Source organism: Crocodylus siamensis, chromosome 5 (genome assembly GCF_052110815.1).
Source record: "Crocodylus siamensis isolate JL-2025a chromosome 5, ASM5211081v1, whole genome shotgun sequence".
NCBI lineage: Eukaryota > Metazoa > Chordata > Crocodylia > Crocodylidae > Crocodylus > Crocodylus siamensis.
The window spans coordinates 79,568,875-79,595,816 of record NC_143399.1 but is presented as its reverse complement, the minus strand read 5'-3'; the positions used below and the strand labels follow the sequence as shown (position 1 = coordinate 79,595,816).

Here is a 26,942-nt window from a genome sequence, read left to right as displayed (position 1 = left end):
ATGTTGGTGTGCCAGGGGCGGATGGTGCGGGGATCATGAGAGGCCTGATACTTGTGGCAGGGCAGCACCAGCCCATTCCTTGCAATGCATGTGCCAAACAAAATGTCTTTGTATGCCATCCTTTGGCAACCATGCTGGGGGTTGTGTACCCCCTGGTCAAAGTTCTCTTCTGCAAGGAGGTGACTTCCTTGCTTTTCCTTTCTTTGGAAGATGGAGAAGGTCTCTTATTAGGAAGGAGACTACATTTGCCCCCAGCTCTTTCCAGAAAGTAAATCAGCTAGGAGAGAGAGCATATGTTCTTTGTCTCTTTGGGGGAGGATGGCTTACTAGCCTCACAGTAATCCTGCTTTGTCTAATTGGAGTGGGCTGGACAGAAACAGGATTTGATAGTGTGTATACTACCTGGGTGTGTCTACATGTGCATTAGAAAAAGTGTCCTAATGCACATTTCATTTAGTACCGCCAGTGTGAGGTTGCATATAGATGTGCTGGGAGGCTGCTTTGACATGCTATAATTATAGTGCATCAGAACAGGATTGATAGATTCTGCTGGAGCATGGTAAGTCCTGCATGCCAGCCAGCCTTTGCATCTCATGTATTGGCATCCCTACACTTCAAAATGATGGCGGGGTGCTTGAACTAAAGCTTGTCGAATAAACTTTTAGTTTAGGTGCCCCCGCTGCCATTTTGAAGCCTGGGGGCTGACACAGGAGTTGCTACAGTGCTTTAATTAGCATTTTCTCTCTTCCCCTGCCCCCCCACACTCCTGAAGCATGTGTAAAAGTGCTGTGCTGTACTAAAGATGTGTGTTAAGTTGCCTTCATATGCAGTAACGAATGTGCATGTTTTTAAAGAGGTGCTTAATGTGCAGTAGCCCATTTTACTACACATTAGCATGATTTTTTTTTTTACTTGATGCTTTAATGCTTAGTAAAATGGACTACTACACATTAAAGCGCACATGTAGATGTGCCCCTTGCTCCATATCTTTTATTGCAGCTATTGTTCTTTGAGAAGTTTGACATTTTTCCATTTCAGATTTTTTGACACTTAAATGTGTAGTACTGCACTACTTATGCTTTCCTGCTAGTCTTGAGAGAATCTTTGTTGAGAAAATAATGAAAGAAGGAATAACCAATGAGGCATGGTTGGACAATGCCTTTAATTTAGCTGTTTATTTGGTTATCTGCAGAAATAGATTGAGAGAGAAAGTGGAGGGTTGATGAGAGTTTAATTTGTGGTCATGATGAGGTTCAGGGCATCAGGGGAGGGAGAGGCCTTGGTATTGAAATTACGTAAGGTGGGAGTCGTGGAATTGGAGTGGAGTAACTAGAGGTAGATTTTGAAACTGTAGCTACAGACTAATAAATCAAGGTGAATTTTGTCTTATTGGAGAAAAATTTTTAAGTAACAGCATGGAAAAATCATTGTGGCTGGGAAGTTCAAAGGTGGGATGGATGCAAGGGAAATGAAAAAACAGAGAGGTTGGGACGGAGATCCTGGAGCTCTGAACTTTGCAACTTGAGGGAAGCAGGTGCTACTTCTAGTTGTGTGAAATAATGCATTTTTTTTTTTTTGTAAAAACAACAATATTAAGAGCAGCCTTAGAAATGATGCACATGATTGTATGTGCACAAAGACGGCAGTTGCATGCACACACACAGCTATGCAGTTTTATGTAGATAAGTAGATAAATTTTGCATTTCTCTTTCTGAAAGCCATCCCAATTAAGGTATTAAAAATAATTGTTAATATTAAATATTTGGCTAAAAGGAGCATTCAAGCATGCGTAAGGATTTCTGGGTGGTTGATGCATAATTGTGCAGATTTATATTTGCACATTTCTCTTATTGCTTCCGTGTAGTTTATTTGTGAAAAAGTTGGAAGGCCATTTCCTGATAACTGTACAGCAGTGGTTCTCGGCCTTTTTAGATTCAAGGCATCTTTCAGAATATGATAGTTCTTAGCTAGGCAATTCGTTTGTTGCAGAAACATCAGACCACAACAGGTCAGAACATTTTTTGACAGTACAGACTCTTGTTATTTGAAGTTTTTGGGTGCTGTGTGAAGCATGTGTGTTTGTGCACCTAACAGTGCTAATATTGAGCATCATCCTTAAGCGAAACTTGCTACACCCTGGGTGAGAGTCACTGTCAGCCTCCTAGTCCGATTGGCTGACAGCTTTTAGTTGCCAGTCAAAGTACATGAAATTGCACACCTGGTTCAGATGGTGCAATTTGTTTATTTAGAACATGGTGGGCTGAAAGCACATCACCCTGAAACTGTTCATTGCATTGCCTCCCTGTAGAATACCCAGGAAAATTCAAGACTTTGGGTTTGGTCTTTAACATGGCCTGAGGGAGCAAGTCACCACAATTGTGACTACTTTTGCATTTGGCTAGGGCAGTAGAATTGTAGGCTAGGAGGAGTGAATGCTGGTGAAAGCTTTTTCTTCAGTTAGCCCACAACCGTGAGACTCATTTCCTGGAACACATCAGAATTACTGTAAATCTCTCAGCCTTCAAAATGAAATGTAAAACCCACTTCTTCAATCTAGATTTCCTGCAATTAACTAAGGAAAAAAACCCTCTTTACCTGGGGTACTGAGAGAGACAAACTGAGATCCTGTGCATAATTTTTTTTTAAAGTGTTGAACTTGGACATGGCAGTGTCTATAAAACTAGAGAATGATCAGATTAAATATTGTACCTTTATTATAGCTTGGATTCCTTGGAAGTGCACAGTTCTGTATTCTGATCGGTCTCTGTTTCATTAGACTCCTGTACCAAGTTTTCAACATGCTTGGCATGAAAGAAGGTGCCACCTTAGTTTTTATGCTTTGCATGCAGAAAAGAAAAAAAAAATGATAAAAACAAGAATGAAAATACAAAATGAATGTGGGGCTGCTTAAAATGTAGGATGTGAATCTGTTTAAGAGTGTAACCCTTTAAATACATTTTTGTTTCTCATCTGTCTCTTCCTTCCCATTCCCTGTGTACAGATCAGCAGCATACTTGTTCAATAAATCCTGTTTGTTTCTATAGCTTATGTTTGGTTTTGAAATGGTATAAATAAAATATACATTGCAGTTACTCTCAGGGCAAGTCCTTCACAGGCCTGGAGCCAGATTGGAGGTTATGGGCATTTTGTGCATGTGTGCAAGAGAAGTTTTAAAAAGGGGAGGGAAACTAGACTTTTTTTTTTTTTCCGCCCGTTCTAAATTTAATGTTGATCTGTGTGACACCTTAATTGAGTCCTGTTTTTCTGTACTTTAAAATGTCAGTCCAATATTTAAAGAAATATTCTAAATCAATATTTCAGTGTCTAAATTGGTGCTATACATTTGAAAAGTGTTGTCACAGCTACTCCTGCTATTATTGGTACTGTGTTTTAGAATTGTATTAATGAGAACAATAGATAGAAATTAAGCTTGTTGCAAGTAAAACTTTGTTCAGTGAGTTCACATAAACACTAAATTGGGACAAATTCATAACTTGTATGATGTGGTAGTTACCCAGTTGGGAGGCATGATTAAGTTTGGCCAGGCACATTTTAGTCCAGATGCTGGAACCATGGAAAGGGGTGCAGGAGAAAATAGCTTGCCAAGTTGCCTTTAAGCTTGAAGGCCAAGTTATTCATAAAAATATCAATATACCAGCAAAAGCTTTGTTATCCGGCACCCATGGGGAATGGGGGGTGCCAGATAACAAAATAAGTCAGTTAATTGAGAGGCCTGATTTAGGCCGCTGCTTCTTCTGCTGCATCCTGCTGCATCACTGCCTCTCCCACAGGCCCTGAGGGACAGGGTGGTGGGCCCTGCGCAGCCTGCTATGCCCAGGCCAAGGGGGCTCGGCAGCACAGGCTGTTTTGGCCTGGGCCGTGGGGGCCATGGTGGGCACTTCCGGTTACACTTTTACCTTACAAGCTGCCATGCTGGTTAATAGAGCATGCTGGCTTGTAAGGTGCCAGTTAAGGCAGCTTTTACTGTATTTGTGACGGCATTAATTTTTGTTGCATTAAAAAAACATTAGTTTTCTGTTTAAGTCTAACAGCATGGATGCAGGAACTGATGGTAATTTGTTTGTCTCAGCCATATAAACTGAGGAATTAATTACCCTCTACAGGGAAGGTATAGAGAAATGGAATACCTGTTTTTGTAGATGTGGATGAATAAAATCAGTTGGTTGTGAATAAATCACATTTTGAAATGAACATATCCCTTAGATGGGTTGTTCTATTGTTCAGCCATCTATGTCTTTTTCAAAGAATACCATTAGTTGAAACTGTCTTGGGCAAAAAGTTTAAGTACAGGAAAGAAACTTACAAATGTTTGTTTCATTTTGTTTTTTTAATTCTGTTTCAGTGTCTCTCTTTCCTCTGGAGTCTGCTGCTTGATGACTTTGTCTAATATATCTTGAACACTCTGGCTACAAGAACCATACATCTTATTATCTCATCCTGTTTTGTACGGTAAAAATGGTAGTATCAATTGCTTCATCTAAGTGCATGATTTAGGACAGGGTTATCTGACAGATTGCCTGTGTAGTGCAGCAGTGGGATTAATATTGCTTGTGTGATGCGGAGGGAGGGAGCCCTTGTCTGTGTACAGAATTCAACAGCTGCTTGATGGTGCAGTGGGGTGGAGGATGTGGTCCGGGGGCCTGTAGCTTGCACTAATGTGGACCCCACTGCTGCAGCTGGCACAACATGAGTCTCCTGGCTGCTTAGGAGTTGGGCAGTCCTGCTTTAGGAGAAGGAAAACTTGTTTCTCTTCTGTTGTTGGCCTTGGGTCCCAAAAAATATTCTTAAATCCTCATGTTATGACTTACTTTTTTTCCTGGTCCTTGTCATTAGGCCCGTGTGAATAGGGAAATATTTGATTTGGATTTGGCTAATTTGACAGATATTCAATTAGGAGATTTGGATCAGTGTCCTGAATCAATATGGCTGAATCAGCTTTGGAAGATTTGGTGCTGATTCGGAGAGATTCAGTGATTCAGATTGGTGGGGAAGAGGCAGGTACAGCCAAGTGGCTGCAGGTTCTCCCGTGGCTCCTTCAGCTGTACCTACCTCTCCTCAGGTGGGGGGAGCTGCAGGAGAAGCCCCCATGGCTGCTCTGCCTGGTTCCATCCTCTGCCTGGCCCCAACCTAATCCTGGCACTTAAAAAGGAAAAAAGCTCTGCACTCACTGGCTGAAGGAACAGCTATTGGGGCCTTTGGGCACTCATGGCAGAGCCACTCCCCCCCCCCCCCCATGCAGTGGGGATTACCTGCCTCCTTCCCCCCCGCCCCCCACCTGGCACATGTGCAGCAGCTGCCCCATGGTGTGGCAGCAGCGTGGCTCAGCAGGACATCTCGTGCTGCCTGGGAGCTGGGGCTAAGCAGTGCCGGGCTCTGGCTGACATGTGGAGCTGCTCCAGCTCCCTGGGGGATTGAACAGGGGCTGAGGGAATGTTCAGGTCCCTGAACATTCTCCCAGTTTGGTTCCTCATCTCTTCCTGGTGTGTATGGGCCCCCAGGTGATGTGGGATGACAGCAGGCTGCCGCTGCCAGCTGGTGATGGTGGTGGCTCTGGGCTATTTCCCCAGCTGGCAGCAGCCTGCTGAAACCCTGCATGCAGATGTGGGGCTGCACCCCCCAGGAAGAGCTGGGGGAATGATCAGAGAGCTGGGGAATTGAACAGCATGATGATGCTGGCAGGAGGAGGGAAGCACCTTTAAAAGATTGTGTCTTCTATCACGGTAGCATCTTCCTTCAGATGGCTAGATTTGGTCTGGATCATTGAGGGTTCTTTTTGACTTCTCGTTGCTACTGGATGTCTAAATGGCTTCAGTGGTATCAGTGACTGGTCATGAGATCTCCCTGTTTCATCCTTTTGAATACAGATGATGTTCCATGAATTTTTGGGTTTCAGATTTGATCACTGCTACCTTTTATAACTAGGAATAAAGCCCCCAGCACCATGTCACTGAACTTTCACTTGTGCTTTGTTCTTTTTCCTGGTTTCTCATTGAAACTAGAGTTCATTTAAGGTTTCAGTCTTAATATATTATGCTGTTCATGGGAATTGGTCTACCTGTCTGAGCTCTCTAGCAATGCCTTCTGAATGCAGCTGTATCTTGGTGGAACTAAAACTTTGGACAAAATGTAGGAGGCTCAAGTGCATAGAAAACAGACCTTTCTCAAGGTATACCTAGACACAAAATCATTCTGAGAAATAAGAATGATGATACTGGGAGGTGCTTACATACCATTTTGATGGGAGTGGTATCACTATATTGCTAGCTTAACCTTAACTCCTGCTTTATATCAGGACCATGTTAAGTATCTCTTTTATATAAGCAGTTGATTCGACTACCTGTGGTCTTGGTAGATCTACTATAGAATACCACGTAACTTGCATTTAGCTCTTTTAAATCTTGGATTAAAATAATTACTATTTTCACTAACCCATTGCATGACATTTTCAGTTGCTTATTTCAGCCTTTTTGGGTGCATCCTTACCTACATACACAGCTTCTTATCTGTTTTCCTTCCTGGTTTTTAATTTTCCTCCTCTAATTTCTATATGCTCTTCAAAGTATTAACTCTGAAGAGGGAGGTGCTCAAATGTGACATTTCTGACTTCCTTTGGTAGCTGTATTTTCTTACAGCAAAGTGTGTGTGTGGATTCTCTGATGTCTAGTTTTGCTTACAGCCTTGGGCATGCTTCTGATGCAATAGGTCTGAGTGGGTGCATCTACACAAGACACTTTACTGCGCAGTAGACTAATCTTATGCATAGTAAAGCATCACTGTCTACACATGTGCAGCAATTACTGTGTGGTATATTAGTCTAATGTGCTGTTTTCTAGTGCCTGTAGATACTAGATAAGGGAAAGATTTTTATCTTTGAAAAAATGTCTGCAAAAAAAAAGCAAGAGGTGTTTGGTGATTATCTTTTATTGAACTAACTGTATAATTGGGGGAAATTGCTCAAGCCTTTGGGTACAAACATGTCTATAAGAAATGGCATCATGAGATGTTATGCTTACTGGTTCTTGATTTCTATATCAAGTGTGTTCAGCTTCTAGGAGGGAGGAAAAAAAAAAGGCGATGGCTGTAACTGCTAGCCCTAGATTCAAACTTGAGCTCTAAGAAGCAGAGTGTGTTAATCCTTTCATTGCTTCAGTCATCATAAAAGAGTAGGCTGGCCAACCTGCACTTGACAGCTATGCAGTCTCATTGTTTCCCAGTTACAGTCTCAGTGATACCTGTGCAATTCTTTAGTGGGAGTTACGCAGATGTAAGTAAACTGAATTTGTATGAACAATTGTGTTGCACAAGGCTTAGTTGCATTGACTCTATGGATCTCACTGGGTAAATACAACAAAAATGTGATCACTGAAGTGATCAAATTGCAATCTAATTACACTACACAAAGCATAAATCTGCTGAGTAAGTAGTACTCTAAGGAGCATGATTATATGCTGTTGAGTAACAATTCAAAAAGAAAGAAAAATAATGAACAAGAGAAACTGCTAGTCAGTTAAGTCTGTGACGTAATCTAAACCAAGCTTCTCAAGTGGAATTTCATACGTGTTCATTTCAATTATGACGGTCTTGAGTTGAATGAGATCTTGTAATAATTCATGGTTATAATGAGCTAGAAAAAATCATTGCATCTTCACCGGATGACAAGTTAAATCAGAATCCTTTTCTAATATTAGTGGAAACAACAAAGGAGTTTAGATTCAGGCAGTTTCTTTCTTTTCTCCCTTGAACACTGCAGATTTCTTTAATAGAGGAATGTGTTTATGTAGCACCTCTTGATTTCAGGCGATACTTGAATGGGGCACTGTACCTTTTAAGAGGTTTTTGGGATTCAAAAACTTAATAGAAGTCAAATGCCTTTGTGCGATTCCAAAGTCACTCTGAGCCAACTGAAGAAAGATGCTCACTTTCATCAAGTGATGACCCATGTTTTAGCACCTGACAGTATGAAGTTTCTTTTATGCATGTTCATTGTTGTGTTTTACTAAATCTAAGATAAAAATAAATTATTGTGCATCAGAGCCAATGTTAATGTTCTGCTATTTCAGTTCCACCATGTATAGAGAGAGACCAATCCTTGATTTCAGGAAAGTTTGGATGTAGTCCATAATACACTAATTTTAATAATAATTGGCATTTTTGTAAGCAGAGAAGCTATTCTTTAGCATTTTGTATATATTATACATGAGGCATAGTTAAGAAGTACAGAACATTAAAAATTGTTGACATTTAAGCACATTGCTATCTATGTACATGATTTTTTTAAATTGTCTTTGCCCAAAATACTAAAGGAATAGGAGACATTTAAGATGTGAAATATTTCAGCATTAAATCCACCAGTTTGCAAGCTCATTTGACAGATATCTGTACACTTCTACTTGAATACGTAGCAATGTGCATAGACCTTGGAGGAAAGGACACAGGTTGCAAGGATACCAGGAAGCTGGTTGTTGCTATTGACTGGAGTTCAGGATATTTGTAGCATCTCTGTAAATAGTTTGAATGAAACCTTTGCCCCCTTCTATATTTTTCTGAAGGATAATGTACTAGTTTAGTGTTACAAGGATGAAGACCTTTTGCGTTATTACACAACCTGTTTTAAATAAAACCAAACAAACTTTTTGGTTAATGGGATAGCAATGGCTTTGGCAAATTTACACACCATATTTATCACATTGCAAGACAAGGTTTTTTCCATCATTTAATGTGGAAGAGGGTGGGGAGGAAAGCCCCTTGTCTTGGAACTATGTATGAGGTGGTGGGGGGAGCATGCAGCTTCTATAGTTTTAGGTCTAGCCTTAACTCATGGCTGGATCTACTGCTGCTGCCCGCTTCCCCACCTAGCCTCCCCTGTCCCCGGTAGCCTCTGCTCTTTGGCCTGGACTCTGCCCTGTGCCCTGGGCTGCTGTGAAGTTGGAGCCTGCTGGAGCTCTAGCAAAGGGATAGGGTAGGACAGGTAGGGAACAGAGGTGGGAGTGTGGGGGTGGGATTTGGGATGAAGGGGACCTAAAGCAGTGGGACAGGGGCAGGCACAGGGGGCCAAGTTTGGGTGGACAGACAACAGGGGCCAAAGGGTCAGGGTCAACTTAACACCTGAAATTCCAAGAATTTTTAATTTTACATTGCTTAGTGTATAGAGTATCCACATGATGGACCATGGGTAGTCTCTGACCTTCTGTCTTACAGTTATGCAACAAGTTTCCCTTTCCTTCCTGCTCTTTTGCTCACTCTTTTGCTCGTGTGCCCCTCTGTTTCAGAGTCAAGGTAGCAGTAGTAAATAGTTGAGTAACTCGAGGTTTTTCCATGTTCCAGAGCAAGGAGGCAAAATGGATGGTGCATATTTTGTATGGGTCTACGTGGTGTTGTCTCTGGAGCCCATGTAATCAGTGACAATTTTGCACTGTTTTATAAAGTGGTTATAAATTAATGCTCACAGGGCTTAACAGATCTTCCTGGAGTAGATAACTTTAAGTTGTTCAGGGCTGGAAGGGGAACCTAGAGGGTATTTCTACTTTTTAAGCAACAATCATTTAGGGCCTGTCTATAAACTGGCTGTATTTTGACTATACTAGAATTGGGAAGGGGACTAACCCATATTAATTAATATAAGGCACATTAATAACAAATTGCATCCAATGCTAGACTCATTGCTATTTTGGTTAAAAGATAATGTCCCTAAAGGAGTAATTATATTGGTTTAAAAAAAAAGTGTGTATACCAAGCCTAAGATAAAGCTACCTATGTACATATTTTTGTTCTATCCATAATGTTCCCCCCCCCCAATTCAAAAATTGTAATTAGCAACTGGGATACAGTAACCTCTTACTTTGAATAGAACATCCTGAATAGAAGCTTAATAAAATGTTCAAAGTAAATAGTTTACTTTTTTCTGCATTCACAGTAGAATGCAGAAATTTAGAAGTTTTCTCAGTTCTTTTGATGCCTGTAAATTGGTTTTATTTCTGGCCTTCATTTTGTAATGAGTGACTCAGAAAAGGAAGCAAACAAGCTCCTTTAAGACTTTAACAAGATTCTTAATTTCTAGCAGGCTACTTGTAATGTTCAGTTTATCAGGCACATCTGGGACTAGATTATTTTACAAGAAATATTTTAATGTCTTTAACTGCAGTAATGTGTAAACTTGCTTCAACTTGGAATGTGCAGAAACTGTTGTTCCAGAGGCCTCTTCTTTTTTTTCAAGAAGACTGGCCCCAGACTCTTCTAAAGGGTTATTGTTTTTGGTAATATGTCATACTAAACTGCATAGACAATAATTTTCTTTGAGGAAAGTTATATAAACATGTTCAGCAAAACCTGCATTAGTTAATATTAGTTGAAAGTATTGCATCTCTTGGAGGGTAGGATGGGGACTCTGGAACTTGTTTGTGAAATCCATCAAAGCAGCCAAGAATATTGTAGCCTTTGGGACAAATGAAAATATTATTTAACTCTTCAACAATTTACCAATAAATAAATAATAAAACGATGTTGGGAGAGGAAAGAAAAGTAAATTGATAAGATACTTTAACTATTTTTAAAATGAATAACCTTCCATAAGCCCAAGTATTATAGTGCTGAGAATGGTTTGTACAGATAGTGTGACAGTAGAAACCATGTGAGATAATGGGAGGCTTCAGACAAAATTGTAACGAAATTCTTTATGATGCTATTTATATAGAGAAAAGTAAACATATACTTGACAATGCTCCACTGAAATTGAGCATATTACATCCTACCCATAAGGGAGTTAACTGACAGAAAGCAATACAAAATTTCTGTAACGTATCTAGAATTAATTCTGCTTGGCTATAAGGCAGTTCCCTTGTCGGAGGATAGTGTGTGTCCAGTTCAGCTGCTTTTAGGGGTCAGCAGCTGCTGCCAAGTTTAGAGGTAAATTTTCATTTCAAGTTGCCCTGTTTAAATGATCTGAGGCTCTGAGAGATGTCAAATTTTGAAGATCTTAAGCCCCTCCCACCCTTTCTTTTTTTTCTTTAAACCATTGGCTTATAGCTTGAATCTTACACAAACTTAAACAAGGCAATTGGGTCCCTGTAAAATTGCATAAGGAACAATACTGGACAGGCCTAGCTGATTGTCTTTGGGTAGAATTGCATCCTGAGAACTTATGGGTTGCTATAGACATTCTTGCTCACATTCTAATTAGAATGCATTGGTCCAGACTTAATTAATCAAACACAGAGCAGATTAATTGGAATGCTCCAGCATTGCTTCACTGTCGCATGTATTAATCCCATGAGGGTGTTTCATCTAAAATTCGTTAAATGAGATTTAGTTAGTCCTGTGGCCATTTGGAAATGCATGGGGGCTTAACACCTGAGGGCAAGCTGTTTTAATTCAAGTGGCTGTCTGGAAATTGCTCTAATTAAACCCCCAGTCCCTGAGCATGTGTATAGGCTGTCTATGTTACTGCAGCTGAGCGAAGTGTGCAAAACGGATTGAATTGCAATAGCATTCAATCCACAACCTTCATGAAGGATCCTGTTGAGAAAAATCTGAAATCTGTTTGCCTCTCTTGAATTTAATAATCCAGGTGAATCAGCTTGGGGAGGAGGGGATACTTCTCAAGGTGGCAGGCTTGGAAGAGTGATAAAATTGGCAGTTTATATCCACCTTTTAAATTGGCAAAACATTAGTTGAGGATTGATTATGCAAGAGTAAGGGACTGACATGATTGTCTGTATTTTGCTTTCCTTAAAAGCAGCAGCAAGAAGCCAGGCAAAGAGGACTAAAAGTTCTAGGTCAGGCATTGGCACTTTTTTGACACTGCAGACTGAGGCTTGCAACCCAGGCCCTGCAGTGGGGTTGCCCTGTAACTCATGGCCGTGGGAATCAGCAGAGGCTGTGAAGGGAATAGATGGAAAATGTCAGGCACTGGGAAGATGCTGCCTCTGCTACAGCAGAGAGAACAACTTGAATTGATTGCAGCAGGCAATAGGACTGTGGGGGAGACTCTCCCTTGCCACTGTGGCTGGAGCATGCTGCTGATTCCCTAAGCTGCTGCAGGTGGGATCCAGTCTTCTTATGGGTTGAATCTGGCCCACAGGCCATAGGTTACTAACCCTGTTCTAGGGAATCAGAACTCGTGATAGAGGTGATATCTTTGTTGCAAAACTTTAGTTGGTCTAATAAAAGATACCGCCTCTGCCATGAGTTCTGATTCCTTTTGCCTCTAGACCAATATGGCTACAACCTGCATACCTAACCCTGTTTTAGGCAGAATTTCTGCAGTGAAGTAGTGGGTGAAAGAGTAGATCAAAGGAAATCTTGTTGTCCTATCCTAATGAAGCTCTGAAGATCACTGTTAGTGATGAGTCCCCCAAGAGTCTTTCTTTTATTGTGACTGCTGGGAGGTAGAGCTGGTGTCTGGGGTTTCCATCTGGATGTCCCAGGCCTGCCATAGTGTTCCTGGGAATTTTCAGCTTTCATGGTGGGATCTACAGATATCACATGCTGTAGAAGGAACTTGCTCTGTCATACTGATGAAACAATCTCATGCTGACCATAAAAGATAATTTCTCCAGAGCTCTTAGCTTTTTGGATATGGGGCTGTTCCTCAAACCTCTTGGACTGGAAGAGTAAGATAGAGCTGCAGATCAGTGTGCTTTCTCCAGCTCTTCCCCTCTCCCTTCATAGATTTCATAGACATTAGGGCTGGAAGGGACCTCGGGAGATCATCGAGTCCAGCCCCCTGCCCAAAGGGCAGGAAGTCAGCTGGGGTCATAGGATCCCAGCAAGATAAGCATCCAATTTACTCTTGAAGGTGTTCAATGTAGGTGCTTGAACCACCTCCGCTGGCAGACTGTTCCAGACCTTGGGGGCTCGGACAGTAAAGAAATTCTTCCTTATGTCCAGCCTGAAACGGTCTTGCAGGACAGGGAAGTTGTGGTGGTGGGTGTCTTAGGAAAATTTCACTAAAACAGTTTCTCCATTCAGAGGTGCAAGAAGCATCTGAAATGTTTACATCTCCCTATGGTAAAAACAACCAACCAACCCCCCTCCCCCCCCCATCAGCAAACAAACAAACCAACAACAAAACAAAAAACAAAACCAAACAAAAAAACTATTAATGTCACACATTCATGAAACCTAGGAGTAAAACGATCCTAATGTTATAGATGGAATTTTAATGCAGGAATAAATTATTACAATGTATCTTTAGACTGTAGATAGCATCACTGAACTCAGAATCTATGCCATTGTGTATATATATGAGCACAAGATTGGTGCTTGGTGTTGGACATATGGTGTCATCTTAGAAATGGCCTAGTGTTTCTGCAGGTTGTTTTTTCTTCAGATTTCTTTTTAATGATATATTTGCCATTGATTCTTTCTTCCTTTCACTGTGTAAATGCCTGGTTTTGGTCTGCAGGAGTAACTGATAGGTCAACTCCTCTATTTTTTTTTTTATAAAGGAGGCCTGTATCCTTAGCTCAATACATACCTAGACTTTGCTACCTATGTTGAACTTACTGACCTAGCTGTTAATCATGGCATCTGCTCTTGTCTCTTGATGTGTTTCAGGCTCTTCAGTAATGTAAAAAAGATGTACACTTATTTCTAACAATTACAGGACAAATGAAACTTACTTGGAATATTTTTGCCTAGTTTGTAGTGGTTTTCTACCTTAATATGATACAGCAAATAAATGCACACTTCAAATAAGTTATGTTTGTTTTTTGCTTTGATCTTAAACTGAATAATACAGCTGTAGGTTCCTAGCTTTTTTGTAAAGCTTTTAATTTCCACACTATCTACTGCCTCCTTTCTGGGGCTACTGTTGTTGCACACTGGGGGAGGCATGGGGGGTACATGTGCTCTGGTTTTGTGTGCTGGGTGGAGGTGGGCTTCCACTATGTCCTGTTGCGTTTCCTTCAGAAACTGCATGCTGGATGCATTGTGTAGCCTGTCTGCCCAGTGGCGGGAGGCACAGCGTGGCATCACGTGGCCTCTGGGACAATGGCAGCAGTGTGCAAAGTGCAGCAGCAGCTGGCCCCCACCCTGCACACACATCCAGGGGGCACATATACCCCCTGCCTCCCCAGGGGTGTGCACAGCAGTGGGAGTGCCCCTTCTCCCCCACCCCTTCTGCATGAGCTGCCCGCAGCTCTGTCCCATGACCCACCCTGGCCCTGAGACCCCGTTCAACCTCAACCCCTGCCTTACTCCCCCCAACACACTTACCTGCTGGTGGGTTTGTGTGTCTGCCTGCCTCTCACTCACTCCCAAGCCATAGCCCCCTCCCTCCCAATCCTGCTGCTGCATCTCATTCCTGACCCATATTTTGCCAGGTTATGTGGGAACACCCCTCCCCAGGCTCCAAACCCAACCCCCTCTCCCCCCACACAGTGCCACAGCCCCCCACACCTTGACTAATTGCACCCTCACAAATGCACCCCATCCCCACCCTATAAAGTACCTGCATAATTTTGTATAACTTTGAGCTTTTCTGCACATAATTTTGACTTTTTAGCTGTGCAATTAAAATTGCCATTTAATTGTGACCTATTTTTTAATAATACAACTAATCATAATCAAATTTTTAAATTGTTTGACAGCCCTAAAAAAAACCCAACCCATACACACTGCTTTACTGGAATCAGCAGCGTGTTAGTTCAACTTGGCTCTGCAGTGTCTGTACAGATTGGGTGCTTCAGTGGGGCTTTTTAGTTCTTTTATCTAAAGCTGGTTCAATCAGCTATTAGACAGAAGTGCCAAAAAGCCCCACTAAAGCACCCGATCTATACAGATGTTAGGTGAGCTGGGTCCGACAACTGCAATGCTTTTTCTGGACATGTGCTCGGCTCAATGTTGGAGTGCACAGAGTTTTAGAGTACTGTTTTTTAGGTCCCCACTGTCTGCAAGCAGTCTAAGAGCACTCACTACTGGTTTCCTATCGAATGTCAGTTCAAAATTTAATATCCCCGTCCTTCCCTTTAAAGCCTTGTATGGGATGAGGCACTGCTATGTAAGATGCCATCTCATTTTATGAACCATTACATTTCCCCCAGATGCTCTTCCTCAAACTAGGGATCTATCCACCCTAGTAGAAGATTTTGGTGTGTACTGGAGTCTATGTTTTGAGTCAGTGGGAGACCATGTGTAAACCAATCCCTCTCGCAGAACACTGGGTGACCGTGTGTTTTCTTGACTTGCATAGTAAATGGATGACTCATTTTTTTTACCGAGCATTTTCCACACTACAATAAATATTTTTAGATTTGTATGATTTCTTACTACTTTGTTTGTACTATGGAAGCAATTACAGTATACTTGGTGCTGGCCCTACACAAACAAGATTCAGTTCTTGTGTTAAATTGTTCATAATCTTGTCTAGCTGTCAATCAAAATAAATTACAGGTTAATTACTGTGTGGTGCTAAAGCACTACAAATAAATCGTTATCATCTGCCTTTTATTTGGTTGCTGAATATTGTACTCTATGAGAGAACATTTGGTATTAAGGGGTGTACTTGGTATTAAAGTACTTTGAAGGCTTAAGTAAGTATTAAGGCAAATGACACTAAGGGCCTTGTCACATGTTAACTTGCAACAGTTGCAAATCATTGGAATGTAGTGAAGTATTAAAACTTGAATGCATTGGGGCAGGGGTTTTCAGCCTTTTTGTTGGTGCACCCCGGCAGGTGGTCGAGAAGCAGGGAGTCCCCCAGCTGCTCGATGATGGAGGGGGGGATTGTCAAAACTAGAAGTACCCCTGGTTGACAACCCTTGTGTTAGGGGACAACCCTTGCCTGAAAGGGAACACCTTCAACATGCCAGGAGGGCACTTAACATGTGCTAAATGCTTAAAGGTGTATCTGCTTGAGTTTTAATTGGATTTAGTAAGTGTTAAAGTGAATGTGGGACACTACCCTAACATTCTAAATGCATTTCACTAGAATTACTTGTGAAACCTCCAGGTGTTAAGATGATCATATTTAGTATTTAATAAAATTTGTGCTGAGTTTAATAAAATATAGAATATTGTTTTGTGGGGTTTTTTGGGCAATTCTTATTTTTTTAGTTAATGTAGCTACAGCAGTGCTAATTGATAAGACTTGTTTATCTTAGTCTCAAGCTACACAGCAATCTATAGCTTGAGACTAAGAACGCCCATATAGGGAGTTTTCATAATTCACTGCTGGAGCGGATTCTGTGATCTCTGTATTATGAATCAACAAAACATAGGCTCTTAGTGAAATGATAGTCCTACTGAAATCAATGAGAGGTTTGCCATTGACTTAAATGGAAGAGTATTTCAACTTCTGTTTACAAAGTGCTGTTGTTCAAGTACAGGTATGCATAGCATCTCACCACCCTCCTGTAATGAAATAATTAAGGAACATTCTTAAATATGTTTAAAGCCTTATGAGATGCCTAAAGGTATTTTAGAATAAATCAAGTGAATGATAAAGGGATTGGGAGGTGGAGAAGATTGAGACATGCTTAGGCATCACAAACCTGCATTGGTAAGTACAGAGCCTTAGTCATGCATCTCTCAAACTCTCTCATTCAGTTTAATCTCCTCCTCCATTCCTATAGTCCCTGTGCAATTAGACTTCACTGGAAACTGGGAACTCCACAGAAATTAATAAAATCGATTGGAAGCAGACCACAACTTGTATTCCTTGTGCCAGTTGTTTTGCAGGCATTAACCCAAAGATCCACAAACTGCTTCTATTTGTGCAGTAGGGGAGGGTTGATCCACAAAAGCCTTTCCATCCTGTGCCAGGTTGTTTCACTCCCAGGAAGAACAATTTTATGTGCCTCCTGTTACTGCCACATACACACTCCTGTCCTAGGAAACTCTTGGCCACCAGAGGTCCTGTGGTTGGATTTCTACAGGTGAAAGCCTGGTATGGATAGGGCCCAATGCAGTTACTACAGATAGACTCCAGTGTAACTGACAGTATTTCCTATGCTTCAATACAGCAAAGCACTGAAATGATTCACCTGTTAATTTTGTTTTCAACTAAATGGGACTTAAGCACAAACCTGAAGTTTAAACATGTGCTGAATGCCAAAATACAACCCTGGATTTCAGACTGCACTAGCAGTTTTTCCCTTTTTTACATATTAGGATAATGTGAAACCTGGAATGATCCACTGTGGCTGTATATGCAGAGTAGGATTTCTTAGGTATGTGCAAAACCATGCAAGTTACCAAGAATTTCGCTGGAGAAAAGCTACAACTAGCAACTGTTTGAAGTATAAGGAGGTGTAGACATCCGTGCCACTCTCTATCTGGGTGTCTGCTCCTTTTGGCATGATTCCTTCCTTTCTTACCCCTACGGGTGGACAGTTTGGTCTGCTGACTCTAGTGTTATAGTGCCTGATGCTCTTGTCTGCCACATCTTGATGTTTTTAGTTATAAAGAATGGGAAGAAGGCACGAACACTTTGTGCCTCTCAAGGCTGGGGGGAGCATGGTGACTGCCTGCAGTGGTGGTGGTGGTGGTGTGGCAGTGGTGAGCAGAGACTGCCTGCAGGCAGCCACAGTGATGTTGGCAGCGAGGGTGGGGCTGAATGGGGGCTGCCTTTAGGCCGCTGCAGCAGTGTTGGTGGTGGTGGGGGGAGTGGCAAGTGGCAATTTGCCACCTGTGGGGTGACCTCCCACAGATGCTGTCAGCAGCAGGGGGGAGGGGGGTGGCAAATGGCAACTGCCCACATACTCCACCAGCAGTTCTGGCCCATCCTGGGGGGAAGGGGGGTGTATGGACCATTTCAGGGGGTGCACATGCACCCCTATGCATTGCCAATGGAGGAAAGTCTTATCTCCTGGCATTGGCACTTTGTCTGCTAAAGCGATGTATCCTGGGGCTTTGCCTCCCCTACACCCCTCCTGGTGCTGACCTGATGTTAAAGGTCTCCAATCAGGAAAGTAAGGTGTCACTGCCTTACTGTAGTGGTTTTTAAAAAGGTCCAAGGCCACTCCCATAACTCTAGAAGGCAAAACATAGTTCCCCGCAAAAACCAAATTCTTGCAGTATTATTACTTTGTCTTTAATCAGCTTCTTCAGTTAAGTCTTTAACAGGCTTTCACATTGACCATTCACAGTCCTTCCCAGTAAAGAGATTAGGGGTGAAAAAACACCAGTCTCTCACTGTCCCCCTTCACTCATAGGTTGACATTTTTTTTTCCCTTCCTCCGCAGGATCCTTGCCACTTGGAGACCACTCGCTGCTCCAGAGCTTCAGTGAGATTTTTTTCCAGGTAAGTTAACAGACTCCTCCGAGTCTCTATCCATGGGATGCAGCCTCAGCTCCTATCATTCGCCCCTCCTGGGGCAACTTATGTCTGGATGTTGTTCTGTACAATTCTGGGCTTCCACTTCTGGTCTCCCCTTGTTCATGTTCTGGGTAGCTTTTATTTTGGTGTCCAGCCAATTGGAACCAGCATGTACTGACAAACATGCCGGTGCTGATGCAGGGGTTTCTTTCCATGGTGTTGGTATTGGATGTGCTGGCTCATCCCTGTGTTGGAGATTCTCCTGCATTTCTGATTTGTCTGTTTTGAGTGGCAGCTGACTTCTCACTACCACAGTAGGTTTCTTCCCACCTTTTAGCCCAATAAGTTAGGGGACTGGGAAATGCAGTTTTCTAGGTCCCTGTCACCCAGAGGGTGTCTGAATCTGTCTCTCCTACCACAATGTGCTTTAACCCACCAGGCCACAGGCTAGACATTGTCCAAAGTACTTTCCAGCCATATTTTTCAAACAACCACTGGGGCACCAACAGAGGATGAAATGTAGGCCTAGGAGAGAGAGAACAAACCACAGGGAATGCAGATCAGTGAGATGGATACTGTCTTGGGTGGATGAGGACCCCAGCCCTAATGGGACAGAAACTATCCACTGCTGTCTATCCATTTTATCCAGTGAGCATTAAATGCAGAAGATAGAAAAAGCAGTGGAAGCAGAATTTGGGAACGTCCAATTATATGCCTATCCTTCACAAACCATACGTGGCCATAGAGGATCTCTTCCCAGTGTGTTCAGGAAAGCAGGTATAGTTATGCAGGTTTTCAATCCTATTTCCATCTGCATAAGTGCCAAAAATCTCACATGTGTAGCTACATTTGGCTGCATAAGTAGCACTTAAGCACATAAAGCTGAAAAGGGTTGGCCCTATTATTTTCTTCCTCTCTCAAGCCTACAGGTCTTAAACTAGCATCATCTTTCAGTCCATAACAGTGATTTCTTGAATGAGTGATGATGCTCTTGGAAGGTTTGAAAGACACACCATATAAGCAAACTATTTGGGATGATAATAGTTTACCTCTCTCTTTTTAGACGTATCCCATTCAGCAAAGGCAATTTCAAATTCCTTTGGTTAAGCAAAGTAGCAACAATTACTATAAAGGAAGTGTCTTGTATGCTGTCAAATACAAGCAAAATGATATCTCTGGCTCTGTGGAGTTGGAAATCTTGACTTGCCTAGCATCAAAGGTTAATTTTTAAAAATAAAATGGTTAGAATGCCTACTAAATCATACTTAAAAGCTAACACAGTGGAACAAACCCATGTAGACACAATGAGACAATTCCTCAAGGGAAAGCTTATTTAAGATTTTTTTCTTGGTCTCAAATAGTGCGTCATGAATTACTTGTTCATAAAGTGTAAACCATGTTCATTTTGGGCATTGGCAATAACCTGTATAATCTACACGTTAAAACATGGGCATTTAGTAATAGTCTTCCATGGCAAACTTACTATAAACCCACATCCCTGATACCTTCTGGAATCAAATAGAAGACCCTGTTGTTCTGACCTTTTCCCTAGTTTCCCACAATGAGAGCTGAACCTTGTGTGTTTTCAGTCAGGACTGGGAACCTAAGAAGTAGTGTATGGAGGAAAGAGGGAACAGGATGCACTGCTAGTTGCTATGGAAATAGCTTCAGGATCTAAGGAGAGCTCTCAGTGGCAGATAATTAGGAAGATGGATTGTAGGGGAAGGGTCAGTAGAAAGGATGGGAGACAGAGGGACCAAGATAGTGGGCGGCCAGCAAGGGACAGAAGACAAAGGAAAAGTGAACTACAGGGGTCAGCAGAGGCAGGGGGCAGAATGGGATACTCGGTGATCTAACACCAGGGGAAGACGGAGGAGATTCCAGAAGCTGAAGAGGGGTGACTGTAGGGTCCAGCAAGGGGAAGACACTGAAGTGATAGTTATAGAATGCAGGCATGTTCGGTAACTGAAACAGCATGATAACAAGCACTGACTAAATCTAGCATAAACCTAAGAAATGTGCTTAAGCTTGCATGACTTGAAGTGCTCAACCTATAAGGAGTAGCATGGGAAAGTAGAATAAAGTCTGTTGATTGAGGACCCCAGTAATGGCTGGCTGAGGTGCAGATAATTGCTCTTAGCAAAGAACTAATAGCAGTAAGAGGTAACAGCACTTGTACCTTGATGTTGCATATTTTGATGACAAGAACTCTAACTAGTTAGAATCCTATTAAAAGATAGTGTTCTTATTAACGGAATATGATCTTTCTTCTTCAGTAATACCTCACCATGGCTCTGAATTACTGGAGCTGGTGGCTGTTCACTAGTAATTTGTTGATGGAGGACCTCAGTCTTCTGAATGTTAAGCATCAGTCAGATTTTCTTGTATGCCTCAGCAAAGACATCAATGATTGCCTGAAAGGCTGCTTCCAAATTAGCGCACACTACAGCATCAACAGCATACCAGAGCTCAGTGACTGAGGTTGGGGTGGTCTTGGAGTTGGCTGAGGTTAAACAGCTTACAATCCATTCAGTAGTTTAGCTGCACTCTGACTGGATGCTTGTTTGTGGTCAGATGTAGCATCATGGCAACGGGTACTCAGAAGAGTGTTGGAACAATGACACAGATTTGTTTAGCTCCTATTTTAACCTCAAAGAGATCTGAGAACCAACACTTGCATACTGTGTTGGTGCAGGCAGAGAATGGTGCCAAATTTTGGTGAGGATCTGTACTTCAGAAGGATCCTTCACAACACTTCTCAACCTTCAGTTGAGAGCTTTCATGAGGTCAAAGAAGGCCATGTAGAGAGGCTTATGTTGTTCCTGGCATATCTCCTGTAGCTGGTGAGCTGTGACGATCATGTCAGTTGTGCCTCTTGGTGCCCTAAACCCACAATGAGACTCTCAAAGGAGCTTTTGAGCCAAATGGAAGGATACAGTTTAGGAGGGTTCTCACAATAATTTTTCCTGTGGTGGACAGCATTACAATTCCTCTGTAGTTTCCACAGTTGGACTTGTCTCCTTTCTTGAAGATTGTTGAGCCCCTAGTGGAATCCCTGAGCTCATCTGGGTTTTTGTTATCATTTCAGATCCTTAAGATTAGGGCATGAAGCTGTGATGTGAACCCCTTTCCTCCCTATTTGAAGATTTTAGTGAGGATGCCATTTGCTCCAGATGCCTTATTGTTCTTTATCTGCTTGATGGCTTTCCTCACCTCACCCTCATCAAGGGTTGGTGGGATTCTGAGATCATCTCTGATTGGGTGTTGCGGGATGGAGTTGAGAACACTTGTTCAGTAACAGAGTCTTGATTTGAAAAGGTCTTCAAAATAATACTTCCAATGGGCGTTGAGGGCTCCCCTTTCCTTGGTCAGGTCTTCTCCATCCTTAGGTCTCAAGGGGGTTGGTCGCTGAGTGCTCTGACTGTAGATGGCTTTGGTGGCACTGAAGAAAACTTGGCATATCGTGGATATCAGTGAGATGTTGAATATCCTTATCTTTGTCTTCTCACCATTTGTTCTTCATATTGCAGGTCCTCCTTTTGACCTCTGCATTGGCTTTAGAGATTTACTTTCTTTTGCTAGGTGTTGGTGTCACTTTGCCAAGCACAAAAGGCCTTGCACTTGCGATAGATCAACTTTTGGACCTCCTGGTTATTCTCATCAAACCAGGCTTGATGTTTCCTGGTACAGAAGTGTCTCTTCACAGGTGCCAATGACTATGGCCTTGAGGGAACTGCACATACTGCTGTCATTGTCTCGTTGTTGATTGGAATTCACAAGTTTTTCATTGTGGCACTGGTGGAAGAGGTTGCTTGCTTAGATCCTTGGGTCCTTCAGCGTTGATGTTCCATCAGCATTACTTCTGCTGCAGACATCATTTGGGAGCCAGTTTGAGTTGCATAACCAAATGGATGAGTCAGTGATCAGTTGATGTCCCAGTTCAGGACTAGGAGCTTCTAGATAGCACAGTTCGGCTCCCATCACCATTAGCTGGTCACCAAAGGGCTTGAGAATTGTGTTGGAAAAGCTGTTTGTAGATACCTATGTGTGACTTTTTTTTTTTTTTTAAATTGTGGAGCATCTGCTGCACATCAGCTTCCATGCAGCCCTTGACAGAATGGGACCTTGATCTAATGTCAAAGAGACAAAGACAACTGGGGTCTCATTCCACTGCAGTCTTCATCCCCCTTTCCAATGAGGTTTTAACATCACCTTCTACCTGCTCTGCCACTGAGGACTCATAGACCCATGACTGGGGGCTGGGCAGGCTTATTATAATGGCAACTTGTACCACCATGTCACAGCACTATCAAAGGATATATATGGCTTTTCAGGAGAGAAGGCACTGCCATCTGCTCTCATTACAACATTCTGGTGGTGATAGTGCTGCTTGGTCTGTAACTACTTATTCATCAGAGTAACCCCTGCTTATTTCACAGCTAACCTTCCCTGAAGGTCATTCCACTATCTGCCACCTGTGGCCGTGGTGGGTAGCAGTAAAACTCTGCCCCACAGACTAAATATGATAAAGTGGAAATGTATAATTACTTATTGTAGCCTTGTACAGTTTCAAGAGGCCTTTGTCAAGCATGATTCTGGCAGGAGGCCTCAATAGCCTGTTTGAATGACCAGAGAGTGAGCCTTTGCAGATGCAATAACTACCCTGGTCAGTAAAAGAAAGAAAGCAATTAACGTGTCCAGCTAAACCCGATGAAATTAAATAGAGCAAAAAGTCTCAAATAAATCAATATAAGGAAAACCTTAAAGTACATACCATATCTTCTTGCATACAAAATGCTGCAGAATATAATACGCACCTTGCTTTTGAAAGGCAGAATGAAGAAAAGATCTGTTCTTGTAGTAACTGAGTAGCAGCACCTAAGGAGCTGAGTCTGTTCATTGTTCTGTTCCTTGTGGATTGCAAATGTGATGGTTTCACCTGGTAAGCAGTAGAACCTGCTCTTGCCATATTTCTAGCATATAACAAGCTCAGGGAACTTGTGGGTAAGATATCTTGGAAGGCAAATCTGAGAGGAAAAGAAACCCAGGAGAGCTGACTGAATTTTAAGGGGGCCTCTTCATGGATGCAGGAGTGAGCTATCTCAGTGCAATGGAAGAATGGGAAGTGCAACAGGAAACCAGCCTGGCTAGACAACAGTTTCTTCACTAAGAAACTCAAAAAGGAATCCTACAAAAAGTGAAAACTTGGTCATAGTACTAAGGAAGAGTTATAAGAGTGTTACATGGGCTTGCAGGGAGAAAATGAGAAAAGGCCAAGGCATGATTTGAGATGCAACTGACAAGGGACACAAAAGACATTTAAAAAGGATTCTACAAGTATGTCAAGAATGAGTAGACCAAAGAAACTGTAGATCCTGTGGAAAGCAGAAGGCAATATAGTTACAGATGATAAAGAAAGCCTGAAGTATTGAATACCTTTTTTACTTCAGCCTTCAAATAGGGGTGGCTATCAGATGGGCTGGATGGGATGCATCATAGAGTACTGAAGGAATTGGTTGAAGTAATTTTAGAGCCATTAGCTGTCTTTATTTATTTATTTATTTATTTTAAGAACTCCTGGAGAGGTCAAGTGAGGTCCCTGATGACTGGAAAAGGACAAATTTAGTACCCATCTTTTAAAAAAAAAAAAAAAAGTGAAGGAATATGCAGTCAGCCTCACCTTGATACCTGGAAAGATCATAGAGCAGGGAAAGAATCTATTGTGAAGCTCCTAGAGGACAACAAAGTGATCAGGAAAAGTCTTCATGGATTCACCAGGAGCAAGTCATGCCTGACTAATCTTATTTCCTGCTATGATAAGGATGCTGGCTCAGTGGATGGGAGGTGAGCAGTGGATGTGATATACCTGGATATTAGCAATGCTTTTGACCATTTCCTACAACTCTCATTTAAGAAGCTAAGGAAATACAGACTAGGTGAAAGTACTGTAAGTTGGGTATATAACATCATTGGATCATTATTCTCAATGAGTAATCATCTATGACTCAATGTCAAGTTGTGAGTTGGTATCAAGTGGGGTTCCCCAGGGATCTGTCCTGGGTCTGATTTATTGTTTAATATCTTCATTAATGACTTGGTCAATGGAATCCAGTTCACACTTTACAGATTTGCAGATGATACCAAGTTGAATGGAGCTGTAGACACTCCAGAGGGTAGTGCTAGGATTCAGAATGACCTTGATAGACTAGAAAAAGTCTGCAATCAACCAAATGAAATTCTACAAACACAAGTTCTGAAAAGTCCTGCACTTGGGACAGAATAAATTGCTTGCACAGATATAGATTGAGGAATGACAGACTAGGCTGCAATACTGCAGAGAAGGACCTGTGGGTTACAGTGAGTGAACACTGTGAATATGAGACATCAGTGTACTTGTGTTGCAGAAAAAAGAAAAGCAACAGCATATAGGGTTATATTAACTAGTGCGTCACTTACAAATCAAGGAAAGTAATTCTTTCTCTCTATTCAGCACTGTTGAGGCCTCACCTGGAGCACCAATCCCTGATGATTACAGAGATGGTGGAAGATGGGCAATCTTCCATCTGTGGCTGTAGAGAACAGGACTAGGAGCAATGGCCTTAAGCTATAGCAGAAGAAATGTAGGTTGGAGATTAGAAAGAGCATTCTGACTATGTGTGTGGCCAGGAATTGGATCAGGCTACCTAGGGAAGTTGTGGAATCTCCATCCCTGAAAATTTTCAAGAGCAGGGAGGACAGACACTTGACTAAGGCTGGACTAGATGACCTTGTGAAATCTACTTTCCTATGATCCTATAATGTGCACTTCAATTTCCAGCAGCTAGTTTTCTGGAGAAAACCATATTTGGTATCCACACACACCTATTAAACTATAAATACAGCACTCAAAACACAGAATTTTGGGGTGAATTTATCACTTATCCCTTCTGACTTCCTAACTATATATCTAGGTGTAAATCCTATTTTATCTTGTTGTTCCTGAGTAAAGTGTGCAAGTGCCAAACACTGCGATTACATGGCTACGCAAATGTCATTTAGATGCATAAACATCAAATAAAAATTTAGCAGTAGGAGAACTAGACTTTCTGGGTATGTTTACCTTACCTCCCCATGTCCTTCTTGAGTGTGTCTTGGCTGGGCAGCACCTTCAGCCCCAGCTGCCAACCTTGTCCCACTCCTTCCCTCATGGTGGAGGCCTCAGTCTTGACTTTCCTCCTCCCCCCCCTTCCAATAGATATACTTGCAGGAAACTTCTGTCCACACTGCCTGGATATATTCCTGGCCATGCACATGTGTCCATATGTACCTCCCCTTATATCTCATTCCCCCCAGCCTTCAAAGAGAACAGTGACAATCTGTAAAGGGAAACCCACCATTTCCCATGTTTTTCCATGGGGAATGGAAAACCTGGATCCCTGCACGATGCCACAAATCCAGAACAAATTCCTTCCAAAGTCATGCAGCCCAGAACTGATGTTCCCTTTTCCCCCAGTTAGGGACAGGTTGCTTGCCATCTGTATTAAAATGCTTCTCACTTACCCCAGTTGGCCGTCCATCCTAACTCTAGAATCTCATCTGAGCATCAGGATCCAAAGCCAAGCTTTCCTCTAGCCTAGCCCAGAATTAAGCAAGATGGAAGTACAAAGAGTCTGCCAGAGGCCTTTCTGCACCGACTTGCTGTATATGAGAATGAAATGCACAACAGGAGGCAAACAGTGGACATGGGTTTACTTTTTAGAAAGGTTCTGCTGGACAACAGTGTATTCACAGCATATTCACTGTTATGAAGAAGGAAAGAATTAAGATGGCTTGGGTAACCTTAATTCAGATGTTTCCTGTTTTTTCAATATATATATCAATATATCATTACCAAACTTTGGAAAAGGTCTGGCTTACAAAGGGAGCAATGCTTTAACTACCAGCAGAGTGTTATCCTTTGCAGGCCATTCACTAGTAGAGGGCTGTGACTTGTTGCAAACTGCAAGCTATATTCCCTGCAAATGTGAGCAAGGGAGGTATACTCCTCCTTGATAGCTACCCCCTGTTTCCACAGCCTGTATACCTCTTTATTTGCCCTTAGGCTTTCCTGGACTTCCCTGTTCAGCCAAGAGGACTGCTTGGCCCCTTTGACCCCTTTTATGTGCAATGGGATTGCCTCCTCCTGCACCAGTAGGATCACTCCCTTGAGAAACAATCACCCTTCCTGGACCCCCATTTCACCAATGCTCTTGAGCTTTAATGTCTCACTAACTAATCTCTTGTGCACACTGAAGTTAGCCTTTCTGAAGTCTAGCACTTAAGCCCTGCTGGTTAGTTTACCTACCCTTCAATGGATAGTGAATTCAATCAATCAATGTTCACTATCCCCTAGGTTACCTTATATCTGCAATTCTCCACCCTGTAGCTAACACTAAGTCCAGCAAGGTGTTTCCCTTAGTGGGATTGTATACCTCCTGCATTAAGTGGAGGCCCTGTATGCAGATTAAGAATCTACGTGAGCGGTTAGATTTGGCTGACTGCTCCCCCCAGCAGATGTCAGGGTATCTCTTGACCATATGGCCTGAGGGCTGTCTGGAGAATTCCAGGTCTAGCTCATCCTCCTGGTGTGGCAGTCTATAGTAGACCCCCACTATCAAGTCCCTCCCCCCTCCCCACCCTGGCCCTC

The 26,942-nt window shown here is 42.3% G+C and overlaps 1 long non-coding RNA gene across 5 annotated transcripts in view; it reads left to right on the top strand.

Moving 5' to 3' along the window:
• LOC149864333 (uncharacterized) overlaps positions 1-26,942 on the top strand; it is a 59,290-nt gene that overhangs the window by 4,369 nt on the left and 27,979 nt on the right. For 3 of the 5 annotated variants that reach the window (XR_016442622.1, XR_016442620.1, XR_016442619.1), the window contains exons 2-3: positions 4,364-4,479; positions 18,204-18,262. This is a non-coding gene — a long non-coding RNA (uncharacterized LOC149864333). Of the gene's footprint in view, positions 1-4,363; positions 4,480-18,203; positions 18,263-18,926; positions 19,055-26,942 lie in introns of all 5 variants that reach the window. The other 2 variants (XR_016442621.1, XR_016442623.1) reach the window with 2 other exon arrangements.